This window comes from Molossus molossus, unplaced genomic scaffold (assembly GCF_014108415.1).
Source record: "Molossus molossus isolate mMolMol1 unplaced genomic scaffold, mMolMol1.p scaffold_m16_p_1, whole genome shotgun sequence".
Classification (NCBI taxonomy): domain Eukaryota; kingdom Metazoa; phylum Chordata; class Mammalia; order Chiroptera; family Molossidae; genus Molossus; species Molossus molossus.
Genome location: NW_023425344.1, coordinates 28,896,903 through 28,924,200, shown reverse-complemented (window position 1 = coordinate 28,924,200; position 27,298 = coordinate 28,896,903). Strand labels below are relative to the sequence as shown.

At 40.3% G+C, this 27,298-nt stretch overlaps 2 non-coding genes across 2 annotated transcripts; both read left to right on the top strand.

The window, feature by feature from the left end:
* The first annotated feature begins 11,466 nt into the window (after positions 1 to 11,466).
* On the top strand, positions 11,467 to 11,624 carry LOC118620877. Its single transcript, XR_004957563.1, has one exon. It is a non-coding gene; the product is annotated as a U1 spliceosomal RNA (small nuclear RNA).
* Positions 11,625 to 26,839: 15,215 nt separating this feature from the next.
* LOC118621610 lies at positions 26,840 to 26,944 on the top strand. Its single transcript, XR_004957738.1, has one exon. It is a non-coding gene; the product is annotated as a U6 spliceosomal RNA (small nuclear RNA).
* Positions 26,945 to 27,298: the final 354 nt, after the last annotated feature.

Here is a 27,298-nt window from a genome sequence, read left to right as displayed (position 1 = left end):
CAATAAAAACATTTTTTAAAAAAAATTATTTGCTTTTTGCCATCTAGAACCCAGGCTTTTTTATCCTTTCCTTATGCCAAGAAGCAGTTTTTCTTAGTCTACCTGTCACTGAGCCTTTGAAAGTCTCAACTTGAAAGGACTAAATCTCAGCTCCCTGCCTCATGAGATGTCAAGGCTTGTTAAAATTTAAACCCCCGTTATCAAGACAGGAAAACCTTGACCCAAGTGTACCTGAGTGAAAGCTCACTTGCTTCCTGCTCCTTTGTTGGTTCCATTGCTACATAACAAACAACATAAAACTTAGTGGCTTCATACAACAATGATTTTTTTGTATCTCACGGGTTTGTGGGTTGAATGAGGGTTTTCTCTACTGGTTTTGCCTGGGGTCATTAATAAAGCTGCATTCAGCTGGAGGATCCAAGATGGCCACTCTCATGACTGGCAGTCAGTGCTGGCTATTGGCTTGTGCATCTTAGTTCTTGTCTACATAGCCTCTTATCCTCTACTAAGCTAGCCAACCTCTTTACATGGCAGTCTTAGGGCAGTGTTCCAAAAATACCAAGTGGAAACTGTAAGGTTTCTTAAGGCCTAGTACTGGAGGTCATATAACATCATTTTAACCACATTCTATTGGTTACAAGGTATTGTATAATATAGAATTCGACTAGCCTTTGTTCCTGGTTCCTAGGAGAAAGACTTTAAATTACTGACATTTCCCGTGTAATAGGAATGCCTGTTATCCATGAGCCCCTTGACACCTACGTTTATGCTATGCTATGAGAAAAATGACTCAGGATAGTGTTGGTCACCAGAAAGACCAATTGTGTGATTAGAGGGTTGGGGTTTTGAGCCAGCCCATTCTCCAGCAAGGGAAGAGGAACTGGACATTGCACTTAACCCTATGGCCAATGATTAAATTAATCATGCCTGTGTAATGAAACCCTAACCAAACTCTGGACCCCTAAGCTCAGTTGAGCTTCCTGGTTAGTGAATATAATGATCTGCCAAGAGGGTGACACAACCTGATTCTATAGGGAGAGGCATGGAAGCTCTGCATTCAGAACCCTCCCAGTCTACATCCTATGTGTCTCTTCATTTGGCTGGTCATGACTTATAGCCTTTATAACAAAACTATTATTGTAAGTATGGTATGTTCCTGAATTCCATGAGTCATACTAATGAGTTACTGAATCTGAGGAGTGGTCATAGGAGCACTCGGTATTTGTAGCTTGTTGGTCAACAGGTGGCTGGGGGACTCCACTCATGGCTGGCATCCTAAGTGGAGCAGCATTGTTGAAGATCATGCCCTTTAACTTGTGGATTCTGACAGTAACACCGGATGGTTAGCACTAGAATTGAATTGTACTGCATACATACTCAAGTGTGATAGTTAGAGGCTAAGAAGGAAAGGCTAAAAGGAAAAACCCTGCCAGTAGAATAGAAAGATCCAGTTGGTGGCAGAATACCAGAGCAATGCAGGTTTAAAGGGTGAGGGACTAGACTATCTTTTGAGACAAACAGCAGCAAAGTCACACTGCAAAGGGATGTGCATATGGGATGGGAGAAATTAGTGGCCATTACACAGTCTATTACACTTACTTTCTTGATTGTTCAGCTCTTTTTGAAAAGAATGTTTCTTGTATTTTATCCAGCACTTCTAGATGTTGTATAGGGAAGTTTTTCCATCTATCAGTTCACAATATTACCAGAAAAAGAATGTCTCTTTATTACTTACTATACATACTCAAGTGTGATAGTTAGAGGCTAAGAAGGAAAAGCTAAAGAGAAAAACCCTGCCAGTAGAACAGAAAAATCCATTTGAAAGAAATCTAGAGATTAGTTAGAGAAGATGATGGGATAGGAAGCACTGGTTAAATGTACAAAAAGAATGAATTATCTGGGAGGCTGGGATGAGGTGCTGACTTTGAGCAAAAAAAAAAAAAAAAAGCATAAAATAAAGAAGAAATCTAGCAGAGACAAAAAGAATGTACCGTATGAAAAATATGAAAAGGCTATAGAAATCTCTGAGAAAAAAATTCCTGCAAGAAAGATGTCTCTTAGACAAAAAGTACAAATGCTTCAAAATACTGTCTTTTACACCTGAAGAAATAAAAATTCAGTGAAGACTGATATTCTTAATACTGTCATGTTTGTACAGTGTTGTACTTCAGTTTAAAGTCACAGATACAGTGACAAAAATTGGAATACTCAGAGATGAATATGGGAGTCACAGTAGACTTTCCCTAGCAGACCTCAGCACAGGAGTTGTTTTCATGCTGCAGCTGCTTCTGCTGAATGTGCAGATGCACTAAAAGTACCAGGAGTTATACAGTAAAGCTAGAGTTACAGATCACTGCTATCAGGTCAGTCCTTTGGGGAAAGTAGGAAAGGGACAAGGGAGTAGGATTAAGACCGTTTGGCAGAGAATAGAGTCCCTTAGGTAGTCATGGGTTCCTGTTTAGACTGAAGGGTGTACACAAGATCGGTTCCCCACCTTTTAAGCATCAGCAAGAACCCTTTCTTGCCTACCTGGACATCCTCCATCTCCAGGTCTGTCAGGTATCAGATGTTGGTGATGTGGAACTCAGGCCAGGCTGCTGCTGTGTCTGTGTTGAATTACCTGACCCAGCTCTCCTTATCTGTAGATACTAGAACCCAAGTACCCTCATGAGACCAACAAAGGATCAGGTAGGTACTGAGCTGTTCTTTGCACTTTTATTAAAATTTCTGTGTGAGGACTTCCGGTCAAGATGGCAGCGTAGGTAAAAGTAGTACTCACCTAAACCCACAACCACATCAAAATTACAACTAAACTATGGAAAAAACATCATTCAAAACCACCTGAAATCAAGCTGAATGGAAGTCCTACAATTACAAAATTAAAGAATAGGCCACATCGAGACTAGTAGGAGGGGTGTAGGTGTGGACAGCCTGGTCCCACACCCACGTGTGGCAGATAAAACTCAGGAGGACACCTGGGCTGGGCAGGTCCTCCCTGAAGAGCAAGGGGTCTCCATCCCACACCAGGCACCCAGCTCATGGTTCCAGTGCCAGGAAGAGAAGTCCCCATAACTTCTGGCTATAAAAACCAGTGGAAACTGAGGCTGAGGGAGGCTGAGGCTGCTGAAGCCCCAGGCAGCTCCTCTGAAAGGGCCCGCGGCCAGACTTACTTGGACCACACCTTCTAGGCTCCAGATTGCGGGGGGGGGGGGGGGGGGGGGGGGCGCAGTTTGAAAGGCACCAGAGACATATGGGGAAGAATTAGGTTGTTTGGCATCAGGGCTAGGGCTAGAGAAGCAAATTTCTCCTAGATAGATGTGCTGGTGGAGGCCTTTGTTCCTTCGGTAAGCCCTTCCCCCACAGGGCAGGCAGACAGCCGCCATATCCAGGACTCCAGCAACCTGGCTCATACTGTTTGCTCCACCCTGGTGATTCCCTGAGGCCCCGCCCCACCCACCTTTCAGGCCCACCCAAGCTGTTTCCAGTAGCTTTACCATAGGATTGGCCTGTTTAGCTCCTGCTTCAGATTTTCCTAAGTTCTCCCAAACAAGCAGTATCTGACCACAGCAAGCCCCATACCTTTCCTTAAGTGGTCCCAGGCCCGGCACTAGAAGCAGCCATCCTTTGTTCACAACTTGGCTTTGCCTGGGCACCTCCAAGCCCAGCACAAGAAGCAGATCACTCTGTAGCTTATGCCTGGTGGCCCTGGGTAGAACACAAGCAGTGGCTGACCTTGCCCCAGAGCCAGCACACCCCATAGACAGTATCAGACCACGTCGAAGCACCACCACCCAACCACCTCCACAAGTGACACACTCCAGGAATGGCCTCAGGGGGTACCAGAGACCTGCTTAAGTAAGTCTTGCTCTGTATAGTGGGCCCCTACATAACTGATCCTCCAAGGTAGTCAGAGGCCAATGGTCAGTGGGAACAGCCAGTCCTTGCAGCTGATCAGCCTGAGTAAATACCTCCCATTGATGTGCCAACAGCAATCAAAACTCAATTAAAACAGAAAGGTGTAAAGTCCACATGAGGGGTGCACCTCGAGGGCCCAGCTGGGTGACCAGGGAGGCTGTGCCACTGAACCCTACAGGACACCTACTACTATAGGTCACACTAGGAAGCCTAGGAGACATAGCATCTCTACCTAATACATAGAAACATATACAGGAAAGCAGCCAAAATGAGGAGACAAAGAATCATGTCCCAAATGAATGAACAGAACAAAACTCCAGAAAAGAACTAAATGAAATGGAGATAAACAATCTAACAGATGCAGAGTTCAAAACACTATTTATAAAGACACTCAATAAACTTAGTGAGGGACTCAAGAGTATAATAAAGGACCAGTCAGAAATGAAGGATGCACTAACTGAAATAAAGTATAATTTACAGGGAATTAATAGTAGAGTAGGTGAAGCCAAGAAGCAAACCATCAATTTGGAATATAAGGAAGCAAAAAACACCCAATTAGAACAGCAGAAAGAAAAAAGAATCTAAAAAAATGAGGATAGCATAAGGAGCCTGTGGGACAGCTTCAAGTGTACCAACATTCACATCATGGGAGGGCCAGAAGGAGATGAGAGAGGGCAAGAAATTGAAAACCTATTTGAAAAAATAATGACGGAAAAATTCCCTAATTTGGTGAAGGAAACAGACATACAAGTCCAGGAAGCATAGAGAATCCCAAACAAGATGACCCCAAAGATGTGCACACCAAGACACATCATCATCCAAATGCAAAAGGTTCAAGACAAAGAGAGAATCTTAAAAGCAGCAAGAGAAAAGCAGTTAGTTACCTACAACAAACTTCCCATAAGGCTGTCATCCAATTTCTCAAAAGAAACTATGCAGGCCAGGAGGAAGTGGCAACAAATATTTAAAGTGATAAAAAGCAAGGACCTGCAACCAAGATTCCTCTATCCTGCAAAGCTATCATTTAGAATCAATGGCCATATAAAGAGTTTCCCAGACAAGAAAAAGCTAAAGGAGTTCATCACTATCAAACCAATATTATATGAAATGTTGACGGGTCTTGAAGAAGAGGATAAAAAAATATGAACAATAAAATGGCAATAAATACAAATCTACAAACAATTGAATCTACAAACAAAATGAGCAAGCAGAACAGAAACAGACTCATAGATACAGAGAACTTTTTGTTGCCAGATGGCAGGGGGTTTGGGGGGATGTGTAAAAAAGGTGAAAGGATTAAGATGTACAAATTGGTTGTTAGACTGATGAACCTCAAAGGGAAGGGGGGAGGTGGGTCAGGAAGAGAGAAACCAAAGAACTTATATGTATATATGCATAACCAATAGACACAGATAATAGTGTAGGGAAGGCAGGAAGTGGGCGGGAGTGGGGAGGAGAGAATCAAGGGGGATAAAAAGAAGGGACATGTGTAATATATTCAACAATAAAGGTAAGTTTAAAAAGAAAAAGAAAAAACTTCTGTGCAACACAGAGCATATTCTTGTTCCTGCAGTACAGTGAGGTGGGAGAAACAGTGAACTAAAACTCTCACATCTTTTGTATAAGAATGTTCACCCAGCTCTATTCATAGTGTCCAAAACCTGGAAATAACCCAAATGTCCATCAGCAGGTGGGTGGATAAATAAATTGTGGTATACCCTTACAATGGAATAGTGTTCTGCAACAGATCCCTACAAATACATGCAACAAGATGGATGAAATTCAAAAACATTATGCTCAGTTAAAGAAGCCTCATACAAAAGAATATATGTTGTATACCCTAAATTTCATTTATATGAACTTTTAGAAAAGGCAAATTTATCTGCTGGACTCGTTCAGCATCTTACCACTGCTTATGTCAAGCTAGCTACATTGACTTTTTTTTGGTTCTTTAAAGTCAATAAATACCTCCTACCTAGAGCTCTTGTTCATACTCTTCCCCCTGAGTAGGATATTCTTTCTTCCCCCTTTAATCTGAATTACTCCTCCAGTTTACATATACTTCTTCTTTTTTTTTTTTTTTTTCAAGGAAACCTTCCCTTAAACCCAGACTTAGGTTAGCTCTCAGATCAACTTACACTTCTCTTTTATCACAATTATCCTAATAATAAATAACTAACTATTGATATAATTGCTTGTTAGGGGCTTGCTCCACCTTAGACTGTGAATATAGCTCTCTCTTCTTTTTTCAGACTGTAAATACCTCAATGTCAGAGATTATCTATGTCTATTCACTATTCTATTACCAGCCCCTACCACCATATTTGAAAATATAGTAGGCCGATAATAAATATTTGTGCTTAAAAAGACAAATGAATGAGTGTCTCCATATTTTCATATTCCCATTTTCCACAAATTTGGTGATCTTTTTTTATTTATTTTTTATTTTTTTATCCTCACCAGAGGACACTTTTTTTTGCATTTATCTTCAGATAGAATGGGAGGGAGAGAAGGAGGAAGTGAGAGAAGCATCGATGTGAGAGAGACACATCGAGTGATTGTCACCCACACGACCCCAAGCCGGGGGGTGGGGGGAGGCCCAGGGACAAACTGCAACCGAGGTACATGCCCTTAGCGGGAACCAAATCCGGGACTCCCTGGTCCCCGGGCTGAAGCTCTAACCACTTAGCAACCGGTCAGGGCAAATTTGGTGATCTTTAATCACCTTTTCATATAATTGTGGTTTTGTTATACTATTTTCTATACAGAGAATAAAATAAATAGTCTTCTCTAATCTGACTATTCTTTTTTCCTTATGCTAGTATTAAAAGTTTATTTTAGCTCCAAAACTTGTTTTAGCAACATCATATAAATTATTAGGATCATCATTAAATGTGGGAAACCCTCTATCAAGTTTCTTTAATGTATGAGGAACACGATTACAAGGCATCTAAAGATCTCTTCTGCAGTGACAAACCTTAAACACTGCATTGTCAACCTGCATTACCAGTTTTCAGCAGATGAGTCCTGGAAGCCATTCCTACACTCCGGCAACTGGCAATAACTTAACTATACATGGCCCGGCCAGTGTGGCTCAGTGGTTGAATGTCGACCCATGCACCAAAAGGTCATCAGTTTGATTTCCGGTCAGGGCACATGCCCAGGCTGTGGGCCAAATCCCTGGTGGGGGCATGCTGGAGGTAGCCAATCAATGTTCTCTCTCATCGATGTTTCTGTCTCTCTCTCCTCCCTTCCTCCCTCTCTAAAAATAAATTAAAGCCCTGGCCGGTTTGGCTCAGCGCGTCGGCCTATGGTCCCGGGAGACCGGGGTTCGGTTCCTGCTAAGGGCATGTACCTCAGTTGCAGTTTCTCCCCAGCCCTGGTTGGGTTGTGTGGGTGGCAGCCACTCGATGTGTCCCTTTCACATGGATGTTTCTCTCTCTCTTCCTCTCTTTCCCTTCCACTCTATCTGAACAAAAAAAATGGAAAAATGTCCTCGGGTGAGGATTACAAAAATAAATAAATTAATTAATTAATTTTAAAAAACCAACAACTTAACTATACACGAAAATGCTTGCAAACTACATGAATATATTCCACTAAATCCAAACTAAATGCACCAAATTCAACTTCCCCTCAGCCAGATCCCCAAAATGCATAAGGACACTCCAATGCTTCCCAACATGAGGGAAGTGCTAAAGAGTGATAATCACAGTGGACAGGGACAGCAGTCTTAAACTGTTGCAGTTAAAATTTTTGCAAATTTTACAAAATCTTATGACTGTGTGATTCTGCTAAGGTCCTTCCCAGGGGGTGCTAGAACTTTAACTTCGTTAGCTTTATCATAAATCGATTTCTGCCTACCTCATTGGGTTGTTGATAGCATTAAACAAGATACTGGAGCCCTGGCCAGTTTGGCTCAGCGGTTGGAGCGTCGGCCTGCGGTCCGGAGAGGCCCGGGTTCGGTTCCCGCTAAGGGCACGTGCTTCGGTTGCGGTTTGTCCCCGGCCCTGGTTGGTCGTGCGGGAGGCAGCCACTCGGTGTGTCCCTTCATGTCGATGTTTCTCTCTCTCTCTCCCTCCCACTCTATCTGTAAAAAAAAAAAAAAAAAAAAAAAGATAAAAAAAGATACTGGATGTGAAATTACTTTTTAAACTATAAAGTACTATGCACAGGTAAGAGATGATGATAATAAGCTCCCAGCCTCAGTTCAAATTTTGTCCACAGCATGTATGTCTGGAGAAATCTAGAAAACTGGTGGGAAGAGCTAAAGACTCTTATTTGCAAGAAAGAAGGCGTTCTGGAGAGAAAATGTATCCTAAGAGGAGAGCCTGGATTGATACATTTGACTCAATATCAAAGCTGTTGGTGACCACAATAAGAAATGCTTATTTTCTTTTTTTTTCTTTTTTTCTTTTTTTTGTTAATCCTCACCTGAGGCTATTTTTTCCATTGATTTTTTTAGAGTGGAAGGGAGGGAGGAAGGGGGGAGAGAGAGAGAGAGAAACATTGATGTGAGAGAAAAACATTGATTGGTTGCTTCTGACATGCACCCTGGTCCAGGCCAGGAATCAAAACTGCAACCCAGGTACGTGCCCTTGACTGGGAATCAAGCCCAAAACCCTTCAGTGTGCAGGCCAATGCTCTAGCCACCAGCCAGGGCAAAAGGTGATTATTTTCCAACTAAGCCTCCTGTGGACCATGTCTCATCCTTTTGTGGGTTGAGGGGTGCATTATGAATAAATACTAAAGTAATTATCTCATAGAAATAATCTTATAAATCATTGGGCTAAAGAATTCTGTTGGAAAACTTTCTAAAACTTTACTCCACAACTTCTGAGAATTTCAAAAGTCAGAGTGATATCCTCAAACTTTAAAATAGATCAATTGGCCCGGCCAGTGTGGCTTAGTAGATTGAGTGTTCTCCCATGCACTGAGAAGTCCTGGTTTGATTCCCAGTCCGGGCACAGGTCCAGGTTTCAGTCTCAATCCCCAGTAGGGGGCATGCAGGAGGCAGCCGATTGATGTTTCTCTCTCACATCGATGTTTTTCTCTCTCTCTCTTCCTCCTCCTCTCTAAAAAAAAATCAATAAAAACATATTTATAAAATAGATCAATTGATTGAATAATAAAATGCTCTTAATCCTCTCTATGCAGTTTCGTATTCAAATAGAAGAGATTTTTATTTATATGCATTTTATGTTGTTATGCATACTGTTAAAGCAATGCTATTTTTTTTTTTCTTCATTGATTTTTAGAGAGAGAGGAAGGGAGAGGGAGAGATAGAATCATTGATGAACGAGAACATCGATTGGCCACCACCTGCATGCCCCCCACTGGGGATTTGAGTCACAACCTGGGCATGTGCCCTGACAGGGAACTGAACTGGTGACCTCTGGGTGCATGGGTCGATGCTCAACCACTGAGTTACACTGGCAGGGCAAAGCAATGTAATTTTATTTTTAAAAAATTTTTTATCCTTACCTGAGGACATTTTTGCATTTATTTTCAACAGAGTGGGATGGAGAGAGAGGGGCAGAGAGGTGAAGAGAGAGAGAGAGAAACATCAATGTGGGAGAGATACATTGACTGGTTGCCACCCACACGACCCCAATCGGGGCTGGAGACAAACTGCAACCGAAGTACGTGCCCTTAGCACATGCTTCGAAAGGTACACATCGAGAACCCAGGACTCTCTGGTCCACAGTTCGGCGCTCTAACCACTGAGCAAACTGGCCAGGGCTAAAATATTTTTATGTTAGTGTGTAACACTCTCCCCTTTCTTCTGGGTCTTAGGTAGAGCCAATCCACTTTTGAGCTGACACGATTGGATAAATATTGGGAAAAGGAATTAAGAGAGAAGCAGAGTCTATATTTTAAGTATCTTTTTTTTTATCCTCACCCATTTTTTTTCCATTTTTTTTTTGTTCAGATAGAGTGGGAGGGAGAGAGAGAGAAAAACATTGATGTGAAAGGTACACATCGAGTGACTGCCACCCGCACAACCCAACCAGGGCCAGGGACAAACTGCAACCAAGATACGTGCCCTTAGGGGAAACCAAACCCGGGTTAGGCTGACGCTCTAACCACTGAGCCAAACCGGCCAGGGCTTAAGTATCTTTAATAATATTGGCCTGCGGACCAGAGAGTCCCAGGTTCGGTTCCTGCTAGGGGCACGTACCAAAAAATAAAAATAAAAATAAAATAAAATCTAATTCTACTCCACTGTTGACCTTAATGCTTTCTATATCTGGAATGGAGTCCAGGATAATAGCTGTTAAAGTCTAATACTACTGGTTGTGACCCTTAAAGTATCTCCTCCTTCTCCTCTTTTTATGCAAGTCACTTGACAAATGTTTTGGTTCATTTCTATTAATATGCCAGCACTATGCCTTGAATAGGAAAGTCAGGAGTGGTACAGTCCAATATTAAATAACCATATTGTTAGCCAGTCAGGTATACACACATAGTCCAGAATCTTTTTATTCAATTGAACAAATATTTATTGAGTGCCTATAGATGCCACGCATTGTTCCAAGCATGTGGGATACATCAGTGAACAAAATAAACAAAGATCCCTGCCTTCACACAGCTTATATTCTAGCAGAATGAACACAATAGTGCCTTGCTTCAAGTTAATGTCAGATCTCTTAACTCAGAGTCACAAGGAATAAGGGTTTGGAAAGTGTTCCTCTACTCTTTTTATATCAGCCTCACCAACCCTCAATGGACACAGGTCCTTTCATCCAGGCTCACTTAGCTGCTCTACCTGGCTATCCCCTCTCTCGCAGGCAGCAAAGAAGAAACCTTCCCCCCGTAGCCTCTCCTTCTCTTTTCTCCCTCCCTGACACCTACACCCTTTCTCCAGGATCCTATCTCTTCTTCTACACCTCTAGCACAAGTCATGAGCCATTTAGTTCTATTCCACTTTAGATGAGATCTGGGGTGTGTCAAATCCTATCAGTGGAGTATATACAATCAGAGTTTGACATTGCAAATACTGACCTCTCTCATGTGTCAATATTCTTTTTTTATTTAATTTATTGGGGTGACATTGGTTAATTAAATTATATAGGATTCAGGTGTACAATTTTATAATACATCATCTGTATATTGTATTGTGTGTTCACCACCCCAAGTCAAGTCTACTTCCATAACCATTTATCCCCACTTTATCCTCTTCTACCACCCCCCCCCTTCACGTGTCAATATTTTATAAGAGTCTCTGTTTCTTCCTCTACATTCAGTCACACTATCAAATGCCCTTTCCATTCTCAGCAGTAAGTGCTATACTCCAGGAAAGGAACAGCATATAGGGAGGAAAAGAATGTCTTTCCCTTCCACTAACAGTGAGATAATCAGGAACACAGATCAGGGCACAGAAATGGAGTTTCTTACCTAAAGCCAAGGCTACTTTGCCCAGCAAGGCTATCATTTAATACTGAAGGAGAAAGAAAGAGCTTCCCAGACAAGAAAAAGTTAAAGGAGTTTATTACCACCAAACTAGCATTACAAGAAATGTTAAAGGGCTTGCTTTAAGAAGTGGAAAAAAATCCTCCCTGACAGGGGAGATAACATGATCACAAAGGTGATTTTCCCAGGGTGAGACTTATCCATTGCACTCCAAATGCGCTGACCCCTGCGATTTCCCCAAATATGTTGTGCTGGCATGTTTATAACCAATAATTGATTATTGGTAACTTATTGTGCTGCTCCATAATTGATGATTAGGAAAGTCACTGTGTGCCCTGTTTAGTCAAAATAACCTCAGTAAATTGGAATACTCCCTGAACCAAGAAATTGTTGGGAGCTGGCTACATGTCTGACAGAGTCCACAGAGCCTGGAGGTCTTGAGTCAGAGACTCGACCTCCCCCATAATCTCAAGGAATCAGGCTTGCATTGTGTTTGTGCAGCTCGGGGCTAAGGGTGACCCAATGTACCTTGAAATACCTGAAATACCTGGGTGTTCCTGGGGGTGCCTGGGTGTTCCTGAGTGTTCCTGGGTTCCTGGGTGTGCCTGGGTGTGCCTGAGTGTACCCAGGTTCCTGGGTTTTCCTGGGGGTGTCTGGGTGTTCCTGAGTGTCCCTGGGTGTTCCTGGGTGTTCCTGAGTGTTCTTGGGTTCCTGGGTGTTCCTGGGGGTGCCTGGGTTTTCCTGGGGGTGCCTGGGTGTTCCTGAATGTTCCTGGGTGTGCCTGGGGGTGCCTGGGTGTTCCTGGGTGTGCCTGGGTGTTCCTGAGTGTGCCTGGGTGTTCCGGGGTGTGCCTGGGTGTTCCTGAGTGTGCCTGGGTGTTCCTGTTATCCATAAGGCAAACTAATTCTATACAGCATTGCTGTGGCCCTGGGCATTATATCAAGAAGATCCTATTTTCTGTGAGGTATAAAGGCATGTAATAAAGCATATTGGGGCTGATTCCAAAGACTCTGTCACAGGGGTATTCAGAATCAGACATTGGCCAGCTAATAAACAGCTCTTATTTAGAATTCAGTTCTCTAGTGGTCTTTCTTTGGCTCTGTCACTCCATAACATTTGGAGGTCCAAGGCTGATCTCCAAGAACTCAGGATCAGTTGCCGGCCTGTTTTGCTATCTATTTGGCTTTAATTTGGCTCTGGTGGTCTCTTGGTTCTCTCGCGCCACAACAGTGGGAAACTTGACTGCATAATTTGGGTAGTAGGGGACTGCACTCTTTCCTGGGGGAAAAAAAAAGAAGTGCAAAATGCAAAAGAAAACAACAGAGAAACATTATTTTAAAAAATAATAAAATGGCAATAAATACATACCGATGAATAATCACTTTAAATGTAAGCAGCTTAAATGTTCAATCAAAAAACATAGGTAGTGCCCTGGTCAGTCTGGCTCAGCGGTTGGAGCATTGGCCCACAGACTGAAGAGTCTTGGGTTCGGTTCCCACTAAGGGCACATACCTCGGTTGCAGTTTGTCCCGACCCCAGTTGGGGTCATGTGGGTGGCAATCTCTTGATGTGTCTCTCTCACGTCAATGTTTCTCTCTCTCTTCATCCTTCTCTTCCTCCTGTTCTGTCTGAAGATGGATGTAAAAATGTTCTCAGGTGAAGATTAAAAAAAAAAAAGACATAAGTAGCTGAATGGATAAGAAAATAAGACCCACGTATATGCTGTCTTCAAGAGAACCACCTCAGAATGAAAGTTACACACAGACTGAAAGTAAAGGGATAGAAAAAGATATTTTATGCAACTGGAAAGGGGGAAAAAAAGCTGGGGTAGCAATACGTATATCTGACAAAATAGACCTTAAAACCAAGCATATTGTAGGAGACAAAGAAGGACACTACATAACGATAAAAAAGATCAATCCAACAAGAGGATATAACCTTTGTAAACATGCATGCAGCTAACATAAGAGCACCTAAATATGTAAAGCAAATCTTGATGGACATAAAGGGAGAGATTGACAGTAATATAGTTATATTTGGGGATTTTAACACCCCATTGACATCAATGAAAATATCTTCCAGACAAAAAATCAGTAAGGATATGGCAGCCTTAAATGACACACTAGATCAAATGGATTTAATTTATATCTTTAGAGTATTCCACCCCAAGGTAGCAGAATATAAATTATTTTGAAATGCACATGTAATATTTTCTAGGGTAAACCACATAGGACACAAAACAAGTCTCATTAAATTTAAGACAATTAGTCAAGCTGGTGTGGCTCAGTGGATTGAGCGTCAACCCATGAACTGTGAGGTCTAGTTCGATTCCTGGTCAGGGCACATGTCCGGGTTCTGGGCTCAATCTCCAGTAGGGGGGCATGTAGGAGGCAGCGATCAATGTTTCTCTCTCACATCAATGTTTTTATCTCTCTCTCCCTTTCTTTCTCTCTCTCTCTCTCTTTTTTTTTTGGTATGTGCCCCTAGCGGAAACCGAACCTGGGACTCTCTGGTCCGCAGGCCAATATTCCAACTGCTGAGCCAAACCAACCAGGGCTCCTTTCTTTCTCTTTTAGAAATCAATAAAAATATATTTTTTTAAAAAAATTTAAGAAGATTAAAATCATATCAAGCATCTTCTCTGACCATAATGCTATCATATTTGAAATCAATCACAAGAAGAAAACACACGAACACATGGACGCAAAATAACATGTTACTAAACAATGAATGGGTTAGCAATGAGATCAAGGAAGAAATAAAAAGATACCTTGACCCTGGCCAGTGTGGCTCAGTGGTTGAGCATCGACCCGTGCACCAAGAAGTCACCGGTTCAATTCCTGGTAAGGGTACATGCCCAGGTTGTGGGCCAAATCCCCAGTGGGGGGCACGCAGGAGGCAGCCAATCAATGTTCTCTCTCATTGATGTTTCTATCTCTCTCTCCCTCTCCCTTTCTCTCTCTCTAAAATCAATCAATCAGTAAATAAAAAAGATACCTTGAAATGCATGAAAATTAGAAAAAACACCCCAAATCTGTGTGATACAGGGAAAGCAGTCCTAAGAGGGAAATTCATAGCATTACAGACCTATCTCAAGAAACAAGAAAAATCTCAAATAAACAATCTAACTTTACACTTAAAGGAACTTTAAAAAGTACAACAAACAAAGCCCAGAGTGAGTAGAACAAAGGAAATAATAAAGATCAGAGGAGATTCAGACATCTCACATTACAGAATTTTCACAAATACATTTCCTAGGGCAAGAGAAACAAAGAAAAAAATAGACAAATGGGGCTACATCAAAATAAAAATCTTCTGCAGAGCAAAAGAAACCATAAAAAGAATGAAAATGGATCCCACTGTATGGAGAACATATTTGATAATGATATCACTGCTAAGGGGTTAGTTTCCAAAATATGTAAAGAACTCATACAACTTAACAAAAGACAGACAAACAATCCAATTAAAAAATGAGCAAAGGATCTAAATAGTCACTTCTTCAACAAGGACATACAGATAAGCAAAAGACATGAAAAAATGCTCATCTTCACTAATCATCAAAGAGATGCAATTAAAATGACAATGAGATATCACCTTACACAAGTCAGAATGGCTGCCATCAACAAATCAACAAACAACAAGTGCTGGCAAGGATGTGGAGAAAAGGGAACCCTAATACACTGCTGATTGGAATGCAGACTGGTACAGCCACTATGGAAAACAGTAGGTAGGTTCCTCAAATATTAAAAATGAAACAGCCATTTGACCCAGTGATCCCACTTGTAGGAATATATCCTAAGAAACCTGAAACACCAATCAAAAAGAATATATGCACCCCTATGTTCATAGCAGAGCTATTTGTAATAGCTAAGATCTGGATACAGCCCAGGTGTCAATCAGTAGATGAGTGGATAAAAAGCCGTGGTACACTTACATAATGGAATACTATACAGCTGTAAAAAAAGAAGGATATCTTACCCTTTGAAACAGCATGGAGGGATCTGGAGAGTATTATGCTAAGGGAAATAAGCTAGTCAGAGATAGGCAAGTACCACATGTTCTCACTTATATGTGGAATCCAATGAAAAAAATACATTGATGAACAAAATAGATCTAGTGACATGAAAGCATGGAACATACTGACAGATCTTAGAGGAAAGGGAGGGGTGGGAATAGATTAACCAAAAAACTCATATGCATATACATATAACCCATGGAAACACAATAGTGCTGTGAAGGCCTGGGGGTGGGGGCTGGAGCAGGGTGGAGAGGGTCAATGGAGGAAAAGAGGAAGGAGATCTGTAATACTTTCAACAATAAAGATAAAAAACAATGTTAGAGCAGAAATAAATGAAAATATAAAGTCTAAAAAAACAATACAAAAGATCAATGAAACAAAAATCTTGTTCTTTAAAAAGATAAACAAAATTGGCAAACCTTTAACCAGACTCATCAAGAAAAAAAGAGAGAAGACCTAAATAAATAAAATCAGAAATGAAGAGAAGTAACAACTGACACCAAAAAAATACAAAAGATTGTAAGAAAATATTACAAACAGTGATATGCCAAATTGGACAATCTGGAAGAAATGGATACATTCCTAGAAATATACAACCTTCCAAAACTAAATTAGGAAGAATCAGAGAATCTGAATAAACAGATTACAACCAGTGACATTGAATCAGTAATCAAAAAGCTTCCAATAAACAAAAGCCCTGGACCTGATGGATTTATATGTGATTTTTATCAAACATTCAAGGAAGAACTAATACTTACTCTTCTCAACCTATTCCAAAAAATTCAGGAGAAAGAAAGACTCCCAAGCTCATTTTACAAAGCCAGCATTATTCAAATTCCAAAACCAGATAAATACACTACAAAGAAAGAAAATTATAGGCCAATATCCCTGATGAACATAGATGCTAAACTCCTCAACAAAATATTAGCCAACCAAATCCACCAATACATTAAAAAATTATTCACCATGACTAAGTGGGATTCATCCCAGGGATGCAAGGATGGTACAATATTCGCAAATCAGTTAATGTGATACACCACATAAACAAAATGAAAGATAAAAACCATATGATCATATCAATAGACACTAAAAAAGCATTCCACAAAATCCAGAACCCATTTCTGATAAAAAAAAAAAAAAAAAAACACTCAGCAATGTGGGAATAGAGGGATCATATCTCAACATAATAAAGGTCATATATGAAAAACCTACAGCCAACATCAGCGATTAAGAGCATTGCCCATGGACCAAAGAGTCCTGGGTTCGATTCCAACCAAGGGCATGTACCTTGGTTGCAGTTTGGCCCTGGTTGGGGTTTTGCAGGTGGCAATCAATCAATGTGTCTCTCTTACCCAAGACAATTGATGTTTCTCTCTCTCTCTCTCTTCCTCCCTCTCTCCCTCAAACTCTATCTGAAGATTAATGTAAAAATGTCCTCAGCTGAAGATTTTTTTAAAAATCAACTAGAGCTAATAAATGAATTTGGCAAAGTAGGAGAATACAAAATTAACTTCCAGAAATCAACAGCATTCTTTTTTGTTGTTGTTTTTATATGATAATGTTTATTTTATTTATTTTTTTATCCTCACTCGAAGACATTTTTCCCTTTTTGTTCAGGTAGAGTGGGAGGGAGAGAGAGAAACATCTATGTGAAAGGGACACATCAACTGGCTGCCTCCCACATGACCCCAACCAGGGCCGGGGACAGACTGCAACTGAGGTACATGCCCTTAACGGGAACCAAACCCAGGTCTCTCTGGACCGCAGGCCAATGCTCTAACTGCTGAGCAAAACCAGCCAGAGCATATATGATAATGTTTATTTATAATGATGTACCTCCACGGCATTCTTATACACCAATAATGAACTTACAGAAAGAGAAACTAAAAAAGCAATCCCATTTACCATTCCCACAAAAAAACTAAGATACCTAGGAATAAATTTAACCAAAGAAGTAAAGAACCTGTTTTTAGAAAACTATAGGACAATGAAAAAAGAAATAGAGAAAGATATAAAAAAGTGGAAGGATATATCTTGTTCATGGATTGGAATAATTAACACCATTGAAATGTCTATACTACCCAGAGCAATCTATAGATTTAATGCAATCCCCATTAAAATACCAATGACATATTTCATAGAACTAGAACAAATACTCCAAAAGCTTTTATGGAACCAAAAGAGACCCTGAAAAGCCACAGCAATCTTAAAAAAGAAGAACAAAGTAGGAAGGATCACAATACCAGATATCAGGTTATACTACAAAGCCATTGTAATCAAAACAGCCTGGTACTGGCACAAGAACAGGTATATAGATCAGTGGAAGAGAACAGAAAACCCAGAAATTGACCCAAGACATTATGCTCAATTAATATTTGACAAAGGTGGCAAGAGCATGCAATGCAATAAGTAAAGACAGCTTAAGTAAAGCCTCTTTAATAAATGGTGTTGCAAAAAAAATGAAAGTAGACCACCAACTTATACCATACACAAAAATAAATTCAAAATGGATAAAAGACGTAAATGTGACTTGTAAATCCATGAAAATCCTAGAAGAAAATGCAAACAACAAAATTTCAGACATCACATGCAGCAAAATTTACAATGCCTAGGTCAAGAGAAACAAAGAAAAAATTTAATACATGGCACTACATCAAACTAAAAAGCTTCAGCACAATAAAAGAAACAAGCATCAAAATGGAAAGGGAACCCAGTATATGGGAGAGCATAATTGCCAACATTACATCAGATAAGAGGTTAATTTCCAAAATATATAGAGTACTCATACAACTCAACAAAAGGAAGACAAAGAATCCAGTTAGAAAATGGGCCGAGGACCTAAATAGACACCTCTCCAAACAGGACATACAAATGGCCAAGAGTCATATGAAAAAATGCTCAATGTCACTAATCATCAGAGAGATGCAACTTAACATGACTATGACGTATCACCTCATACCTGTCAGAATGGCTGCCATCAACAAATCATAAAACAAGTGCTGGTGAGGGTGTGGAGAAAAGGGGACTCTAGTATACTGCTGGTGGCAATGCAGACTGGTGCAGCCACTATGGAAAACAATATGGTGTTTCCTCAAAAAATTAAAAATGGAACTGCCTTTTGACCCAATGATTCCACTTCTAGGAATATACCCTAAGAAGCCTGAAACACCAATCAGAAAAAATATATGTACCTCTATGTTCATAACAGCACTATTTACAATTGCTATGATCTGGAAACAGCCCAAGTGTCCATCAATAGATGAGTGGATAAAAAAGCTGTGGTACATATACACAATGGAATACTATGCAGCTGTTAGAAAGAAAGAGCTCTTATCCTTTGAGATGACATGGAGAGACCTGAAGAGTATTATGCTTAGCAAAATAAGCCAATTAGAGAAAAACAAATATCAAATGACCTCACTTATTTTTGGAATATAATGAACAAAATAAGCTGATGAACAAAATAGACCCAGAGACACAGAAGTAGGGATCAGACTGACAAACCTCAGAGGAGAGGAGAGAGGGGAGGGAAGATATAAATCAAAGAACTTATATGCATATATGCATAACCAATGGACATAGACAACAATACTGTGAGGGGAAAGGCAGGATCAGGAGGAGGGTGTCAATGGGGGTAATGGGGGATATATCTGTAACAAAAATAAATTAATTAATAAAAAATAAAATAAATAAAAATATATAATAAAAATTTAAAAAAGAAATAGAGTCCGGCCAGTGTGGCTCAGCAGTTGAGTGTCAACCCATGCACCAGGAAGTTGTCAGTTCAATTCCCGGTCTGGACACATGCCCAGGTTGTAGGCCTGATCCCCAGTGGGGGGTATGCAGGAGGCAGCCAATCGATGTTCTCTCTCTTTGATGTTTCTATCTCTCTCTTCCTCTCCCTTTTTCTCTCTCTCAAATCAATAAAGAAAAAAAATTTTTTTAAAGAAATGGAGTTTCTTGTAGATAACAATTTTCTATTTTATTTTATGAAATAAAGATAATATTGTTATATATTTTGAACTTATTAATATATATTAAGTGTTACTTATTAAAATGTGAATGCTGTAGTCCATTTTTAAGATTGAAGAAGTCATCCCTGGCCTGTGTGGCTCAGTTGGTTTGAGCATTGTCCCGTGCACCAAAGGGTCACGAGTTCGATATCTGATCAGGGCACATACCCAGAATGCGGGTTCTATTCCCGGTCAGGGTGTGTGTGGGAGGCAACTGATTGATGTTTCTCTCACATTGATATTTTTCTCTCTCTCTCATCCTCTCTCTTCTTCTTGCTTTAAAATAATTTTTTTAAATTGAAGAGTCAAAACTGTGATAATTACATTTAAATCATTAATCCTGATGCTAATGGAGAGGTGGTGTTTTTTTTTTTTACAGATTGGCTGCTACATTGTGAACTCTGTGTGTAAAGAACATTACTTTGGTACTACGTCAACAGAGATAAAGCTTTAGCGGAGATCTCTCGGAGGACATGCCTGATCTATGACCCAATCATCTTTCCTTACTCTGGAAATTGCCATTGGTCTCCCAATTCATTAGCAGTGGCTCATCTAGAGATACATTTTATTTTTTTATTTTTATTTTATTTTTTTTATCCTCACCCGAGGACATTTTTCCATTTTTTGTTCAGATAGAGTGGGAGGGAGAGAGAGGACGAAAGAGAGAGAGAGAAACATTGATGTGAAAGGGACACATCAAGTGGCTGCCACCCGCACGACCAACCAGGGCCGAGGACAAACTGCAACCGACGTACATGCCCTTAGCGGGAACCGAACCCGGGTCTCTCTGGACCGCAGGCCGACACTCTAACCGCTGAGCCAAACCAGCCAGGGCTAGAGATACATTTTAGACATGAGCCTAGTTACCTGGCCCCAGTTGATTAGGCTAGGCATGAGCACCAGGAGAGACAAAGAGCAAACATTAAGCACAATAAATAAGTAAATTATTTAGTATCCTAGATGATAAGTGCTATAGTAAAAATAAATAAATAAATAAATAGTATTAAATTTGTTGTCCATAACATTTGGAATTTGGACTAAGAAATTCTAGTGTAGTCTGGGCTAATCTAAGATGAAGGAAACCTACACTCAGAAGATGAGGGACGGTTCTTTTCTGCATGCCATACAAACTGAAAAGGAAAGAAGGGGGTCTCTCCAAAGAGCAAAGAATGGAGCAGGTGTTCGGAGATAATGGACTGTATCCTCACAGCTTTTCAGTTCTTACATTTATTCCTTTCTTGAGACACAGCTATAATTTTGTTCTTGAGTTCCATGATATACCATCTTGTTTATCTATCTATCTATCTATCTATCTATCTATCTATGTATTTCTTGCTTAGGCTAGCTTCAGTTTCCTTTGTTGAACTAACTTACAGCAACAATTATAATAATATTAACAACAGTAGCTAGTATTATTAAGCACATACTATGTGCCAGCCATTGTGCTAAGCATTTTAGGTTCTTTATCTCATTAGTTGTAGATTTTGTCTGTCACATTTTTAAAATAAATTTATTTTCCAATTTTAGACATTTTGGAACCATTTTATTCAAAAGAAACTTTTTCAGAAAGTTTAGAAAGCACATGAAAGTATGAAGAAAGAGAAAAACCTGTCTTATAACCTCATTAACAAATGACAGCAATGGCTAACATTTTCTCCTTTCTTATACCTAAGAAAATTCTTCATTCCCCACTATCACCCCAATTTCATTGTCTTCTATCCATACTTCTGCTTTCCAAATTAGTAAATTAAGATAGTACAAATACTTGGGAATATAGTAATAACAAAACAATAACACAAGGAAATTTCAAATTGCCTGTTGAATACAGGGACAATATCTTGTCCATCTCTGCATCTCCAACATTTAGTATGGAACCTGCCAGATAGTAAGCGCTAAATTAATCAATGTATCAAAACCCAATTTAGCTCTTTCCACCATCTTGGAGCCTGTGGAGGCCTGATGGGAACAGGACTTCAATAACAACAAGTATGTCTGGAAGGCTGTGGTCCAAGGCCATTTTTGCTGGCTATAAGCCAGGTATCCAGAACCAGAGGAAGCACACTGCTCTACTTAAAATTGAAGGTATTTATGTTCAAGATGAAACTAAATTCTATCTAGGCAAAAGATGAGTTTATGTGTACAAAGCAAAAAAGAATACAGTGACTCCTGGTGGCAAATTGAACAAAATCAGAGTGATCTATGGAAAGGTTCATTGTGCTCATGGAAACGGGCATGTTTGTGCTAAATTCCAAAGCAAACCTCCTGCTAAGGCCAATGGACACAGAATCCGTGTAATGCTGTACCCTTCAAGGATTTAAACTTACTGAAAAGTAGATTTTAAAAAGTCGGTTTGTTCTCTTGTGTTTTGTTGTTAAAAAGAAAAGCTCAAATTTACAGAGGTTTTGGTTTTTTTTAATCCTCACCCGAGGACATTTTTCGATACTTTCGTTCAGAAAGAGTGGGAGGGAGGGAGAGAGAGAGAGAAACATCGATGTGAAAGGGACACATCGAGTAGTTGCCACCTGCACGACCCAACCAGGGCCGGGGACAAACTGCAACCGAGGTGCGTGCCCTTAGCGGGAACCCAAACCCGGGTCTCTCTGGACCACAGGCCGACGCTCTAACCGCTGAGCCAAACCGGCCAGGGCTTACAGAGGTTCTTAACTGGCCTCTCTCCATTCTATTTTTTAAAAACCCAACACACATGGAGACAAAACTAAATTCCATGGAAAGTTCTAGTCTCAGTACATGTTAGGCCCAATCAATCTCTGATTCTACAACTACAGTTTTGCAAATTTAAAGTGGCTTTCAGAATGACAAATCCTGAAGCACTGGGGTATATTCAAATACCATGTTCTTATTGTGTTCACTGTCCTGTCCTGTGCTTTCTAAAAACGGAAAAAGAACTGATATACACTAGAAATATTTTCAATAGAGGAAAGAAACAGTTTTCTGGGTAAATTTCAATTTACCAAAAATTCAATTAACAGTGAACTTCCTACCCCCTGAAAATCATGACAAATCTGTTATGATTAGAAGGTGAAACTGCTCTTATTAAATTTCCTACAGATTCTCTGCTTAATTTTCTTTAGTTTCCAGGCAAGTCTATGCATAACTGAGCTCTGAATAGTTTTACTAAAATAGTATTTATCAAGAACTATTCAGTTTCTGGAATTATTTGGAAAATTTTAGAAGACAAAAGTTGCGCAAATTCAGCACATTCCTTGGACAAGTCAGATAGTGCTGGCTACCAGTTCCGATGTGGTTACATTTCTAGTTAAACCAGAAATTTGAAGTTGAGCTACGCATTCTTACAATCTGCCAACCATAATAGACACTTGATGGTTATAGTTATAGAAAACATTGCACTTATAAAATTCTTAGTTAATAAAATGAACATAAATAATTACTTGATTATTAAACCAGCTGACCTTGCCTTTAGTCCATTGAATTTTGCACAACCTCATTTAGAACATTACATATTCTTATTCTTTTTTTTTTTATTCCTCACCTGAGGATATTTTTCCACTTATTATCAGATAGAGTGGAAGGAATGGAGAGAGAGAGAGACAGAGAGACAGAGAGACAGAGAAACATTGATGTGATAGAGCCACATCGACTGGTTGCCTCCCGCACGACCCCACCAGGGCCAGGGACAAACCACAACCAAGGTACATGCCCTTGACCAGGATCGAATCTGCAACTCATTGGTCCACGGGCCGATGCTCTAACCACTGAGCAACGAGCCAGGGACATATTCTCATTCTTTTTTTTTTTTTTTCTTTTAATAGTAGACCTAGGACTTTTTTTTTTTTTTTTATCCTTACCCGAGGATATTTTTTTGTTTGTTTTTGTTGTTGTTGTTCAGATAGAGTGGGAGGAAGAGAGAGACAGAGAGAAACACTGATGTGAAAGGGACACATCGAGTGGCTGAGACCCGCACTACCCAACAAGGGCCTGGGACAAACTGCAACCGAGGTACATGCCCTTAGCGGGAATCGAACCCAGGTCTCTCTGGATCGCAGGCTGACGCTCTAATCCCTGAACCAAACCGGCCAGGGCCGTATTATTCTTAAACTGCTTTTATTTTTTTATTTTTTATTAATTAATTAATTTATTTTTGTTACAGATGTTTCTCCTTTCCCCCCCACTGATTCCTCCCTTCCCCTCCCTTAAACTGCTTTTAAAATATCAGTTTTGAACTTTTGCATATCAGTTTACAAATACTTTGAGCCAAAGCTTGGTGGAGCTGTTTGCCAACCAATAGTTCCATTTTTGCAGTTTCTCCATCTTAGTTATCTAATTTTTTAAATATTTGTTTGCATATTCTTATTTCATAAGAATATGAATAAGTGAAAAAACGAAAATGCAGATTCTAGAGATAAAATGACATTCACAAATTTAATACAACTGAGAAAAACGTAGAAATAAGTTGTTGGTCAGTTTATAAATATTCTACAAGTCTTTTTCAAAAGCAACATTTAGTTTAAAAAATGAGAATGATGAAATTTGTTTCTCAGAAGGTAAAATGTTTTTGCTTTCTTACAGCTACTAAACAACCCATTTTTAAGACAAGTTACAAGTATGGCTGGTGTATTAGTTGCAACAAAGTACCACAAACACAGTGGCTTAAAAGAACAGAAATTCATTATTTTACTGTTCTGGAAGCCAAAAGTCAAAAATTAAGGTGTTAGCAGGGCCCTACTCCCTTAGGGCTAAAAAGGGGATCCCTTTCTTGCTTCTATTTCTCTCCCCCTCTCCCTTCCTTGCTTCTTTCCTTACTTTTGGTGCTTGCCAGTAATCCTTGGCATTCCTTGGCTTGCAGCTCCATCACTCCAATCTCTGACTCTGTTGTCACATAGCCTTATTCTCTGCATGTCTTCTTATAAAGACACCAGTCACACCTGGCCGGTTTGGCTCGACAGTTGGAGCATCGGCCTGTGAACCAGAGAGTCCCGGGTTCGGTTCCCATTAGGGGCACGTACCAAAAAAAAGGACACCAGTCATTCATTTAGTGCCACCCTCACCCAGTGTGACTTCATTTTAACTAATTACATTCGCAAAGACCCTACTTCCAAATAAGGTCACATCATGAGGTGGACATGAATTTGGAGGCACCATTAGTCCCAGTAAAGCTAGGTTCATGGGTCATGGTTAAGACTTCATGAAATCCAATAGTTAATTCTAAATCAGGTCATTTGTTGGTTAAAGATCAGAAATTTACTCAGATTAGCACAAGTAAAAAAAATTTACTGTAAAAAAAAATAATTATGTGGAGTCCCAGGAAAACTGAACAATCAAGACAAAAATTATGGCAGCTCTGGTTTCTGTAGCATGTATGTATGTAGAGAGTTTTGCATTGATACAATTCAGCTGAAAGTTCCATCTGTTGCAGAATCTTAGTTCACAGATAGCCTCTCTCACAATATTTTGTTTGGCTCAGCTCAGCCTATGAATGGCATTTTGTTGGTTCAGGTATCACTAAAGGCTCAGTGAGGTGTGTGTGTGTGTGTGTGTGTGTGTGTGTGTGTGTGTGTAAGAGAGATGTGTGTGTGAGAGACAGAGAGAAAGAGAGAGAGAATATACAGTATAGGGCTGGGATAGGAACAACTCTCCTAAAAGAGTTTGCAGGCCCTGGCCAGGTACAACCAATGAATATATAAATAAGTGGAACAACAAATAGCTATTTCTTTCTCTCTCTCTCTCTCTCCCCCTCTCTTTCAAATCAATAACAATAAAAAAAAAAAAAAGAATATATCTACCTATGTATTCACTCTCTCATCTTGTCCTCATGTCTCCCCTGTTCTCCCTTGAACTTCAAGGTTAACCATAACCCTGAGCCTAGCTTTTGGATTTTATAAACAGGTTACCATATTATGTCACTAAAATTTACCCATGTTGTTTGTACCTGTAGTTTCTTTCATATTTTTAAATACTTAGTTTTAGTTTCCTGTTCTTGCTTGTTAAATAATACTTAATTTTGATTAAAGAACTCTAAGAAGGCTAATGTAACTAATGATGCATTTCAGACTTCATATTTTAAATTGCAGAAAGAGCCCTGGCTGGTTTGGCTCAGCAGTTAGAGCGACGGCCCACAAACCAGAGAGTACAGGGTTTGGTTCCCACTAGGCACGTGCCTTGGTTGCAGTTTGTCCCTGGCCCCGGTCGTGTGGGTGGCAACCAGTTGATGTGTCTCTCTCACATTGATATTTCTCTCTCTCTCTTCCTCCCTCTCTCCCTCCTGCTCTATTAAAAAAAAAAAAAAAGCCCTGGCTGGTTTGGCTCAGTGGTTAAAGCACTGGCCTGTGGACCAGTGAGGCCCGGGTTGGGTTCCCACTAAGGGCATATGCCTTGGTTACAGTTTTTCCCCGGCCCCATTAGGGGTCGTGTGGGTGGCAACCAGTCGATGTGTCTCTCTCACGCTGATGTTTCTCTCTCTCTCTTCCTCCCCCTCTCACTCCTGCTCTGTCTGGAGATAAATGCAAAAATGTTCTCGGGTGAGGATAAAAAAAAGAAGTAAATTGCAGAAAGATGGCCTTAGCCAGTGTGACTCAGTTGGCTGGAGCATCTTCCCTTGCACCAAAAGGTGGCAGGTTTGATTCCCGATCAGGACACATACCTAGGTTTTGGGTTGGATACCCCAATCGGAGCATGTACAGGAGGCAACCTGTCAATATTCTCTCTCTCTCTCTCTCTCTCTCTCCCCCCCCCTCCTTTCCTCTCTCTAAGGTCAATAAAACAAATTAACAAAAATAAACAATAGCCCAGCTGGCGTGGCTCAGTGGATTGAGTGTCGTCCCATGCACTGACAGGCTGCTGGTTCGATTCCCGGTCAGGGCACATGCCCAGGTTGTGGGCTTGATCGCCAGTGTGGATACACAGGAGGTATCCAACTGATGTTTCTCTCTTATCTATATTTGTCTTTCTCCCCCTCTCCCTTCCTATCTAAAAAACATCAATAAAAATATATTTTAAAAAATAATAATAAATAATAAATAAATCTAAGAGAGATGTGCATGGAGACTAAGATATTAGACAAAATTCAAATAAAATCTTTAAATTACTATGACAGCCCTGGCCGGTTTGGCTCAGCGGTTAGAATGTCAGCCTGCGGTCCAGAGAGACCCAGGTTTGGTTCCCGCTAAGGGCACGTACCTCGGTTGCAGTTTGTCCCCGGCCCTGGTTGGTCGTGAGGGTGGCAACCACTCGATGTATCCCTTTTGTGTCGATGTTTCTCTCTCTCTCTCTCCCTCCCACTCTATCTGAACAAAAAATGGAAAAATTTCCTCGGGTGAGAATAAAAAAATAAATAAATAAATTACTATGACAAACAAATTAATCATTAACATTTTGGTCATACTAGACCAAAATGATTCAGACTTCATATATTTTGTCATTAGCAGTCATATCATTCACTACCAATAGCCATGTTATTATCATATGCCTAAATATATTTAAGTTTTAATAAATGTAAGCCAATGTGCTCGCTTCGGCAGCACACATATTAAAACTGGAACAATACAGAGAAGATCAGCACAGTCCCTGTGCAAGTATGACACGCAAGTATGAAGCGTTCCATACTTAAAAAATAAACAAAAACAGCCCTGGCCGGTTTGGCTCAGCGGTTAGAGCGTCGGCCTGTGGTCCGGAGAGACCCGGGTTCGGTTCCCGCTAAGGGCACGTACTTCGGTTGCAGTTTGTCCCCGGCCCTGGTTGGTCGTGCGGGTGGCAGCCACTCAATGTGTCCCTTTCAAGTCGATGTTTCTCTCTCTCTCCCTTCCTCTCTCTCCCTCCCACTCTATCTGTACAAAAAATGGAAAAGTATCCTCGGGTGAGGATAAAAAAAAATAAAATAAAATAAACAAAAACAAATGTAAGCCAAGATGTCAGTGATATCTGGAAAGACATTAAAATTCAAGTACCAAGTAAGTTCTGGTCA